The following is a 1,653-nucleotide window of genomic DNA, read 5'->3' on the forward strand; positions in this document are numbered from 1 at the left end:
GAGGACACCCCCCATGTCCCTACCCCACTTCATGAGTCCTCAGGTTTTGTAACAAGCAATGTTAGTAACCTAGGAATAGAAGGGAGGGTATTGTGTTCTGTACTGTACCCCAAGATATGGAATTTACAGGTAAGTCAAAATTGTACAATACAAGTCACAAGTTGAATATTCATAGGCTCTGGGACAGCCACAGGCAATTAATGAGAAGAGTAGGCAACAACTAGACAAACAAAAATGTGACAACAAGCCCAACAAAAAGGGTCAATAGACCCAACTTCACAGTGCTTCTGCAAGAACCTTGCGGCCAATAACTGCATTCACAGAAGACTGGATTTCCATCTGGTAGAACTTTGAAAGGTATGCACAGACCAGCTAGTGGTCTTCCAAAAGGCTACAGTGGCTTGATGCTGGAATACCCAGAAATCACCCACCGCATGGAGTGGACACAGAGGACAGGAGGAAGTTTTCCTTTAGAGTGTAAGCATTGGCGATAAGTTGTCATGTATCTGGTGATGGTGGACTTTAGCAGGATATGTTTTGCAAAGTCCTGAAGGTAGGTTGAATATGGAGTCCATGCTGAAAGAAGCTGTTGCTTTGAGGTATATTCTTACGGCGCTCACTATGTCCAGGCAATGGAGAGCAATTTCCTTTAAATACTTTGGAGTAGGGCAAAATGATGGAAGGTCTATGTTGTCATTGAGGTGGAAGACCGATACCAAGAAGAGATGGTCTTGGGTGTAAGACAACTTTTTCTTTGTGAAGAATGGGTCTTTACAACAGAGAGGCCAGGTCAAAGACACATTTGACAGATGTGATAGCAACCAAGAAAGCCACTTTGCAGGAGAGACCATCTAAGACCTGATAGGCTCAGAGGGTATTTTTTGAACTCCAACAAAAAAAAGAAAAGTTGAGGTCCCAAGAAAGCACAGGGTGCTGCAATGGAAGCTGATCTAAGATACCAAAGGTTTTTAAAAGAGAATGGAAAAGACCAAACCATATCTCTCCAGAGTGCCTAAGGTCAAGTCCTGATTATAGGAAGGCCAGAATGCAAGGCACAGAGTAATCTCTGGAATTTAAGTTTCTGTGTTCACACTAGGTAAAGAAGGATTTCTAGGTACAAAATTAGATCTTTCTGGAAGTAGCTTTTCTTGTTTCCGCAATGTAGCAATGACAGACTCAGGGACCCCTCTGTCTCTTAAGACCTGGGTTTCAACAGCCATGTGAAAAAGCTAGTGACTGAGGCAAGATGGAATAAAGAGTCCTGAAACAGCACGTCTTGCCTTGCAAGAAGTCATTTTCTAGTAGTCCGAGTATATTTGTTTATCTGGCTCTTCTGGGCCAGTTTGGCGCAAAAGGAATCACTGTTTTTTTTTCTCAATGTTTTTTGTGTAGCTGGCGAACTCACAGTGGAGGGAAGGCATAAGTTAGTTTAAACTGAGATCAGGAGATTAACAAGGCATTCAATGCCATCACATCTGTAACCTTGGCCACAAACATGTTTAGCTTGTTGAAGCTGGAGGCCAAGATATCCATTTGGTCCCCCATTTCTGACATCAAGTTGAAGATGTCGAAGGGAAGGGCCAATTCCCCTTGGTCTAGGCAATGTTGGCTGAGGTAATCCACCTTCTAGTTGTCCACTCCTGAAACATGGAC

This window comes from Staurois parvus, unplaced genomic scaffold, assembly GCF_062004578.1.
Source record: "Staurois parvus isolate SC_StPar_1 unplaced genomic scaffold, SC_StPar_1.0 ptg000099l, whole genome shotgun sequence".
Classification (NCBI taxonomy): domain Eukaryota; kingdom Metazoa; phylum Chordata; class Amphibia; order Anura; family Ranidae; genus Staurois; species Staurois parvus.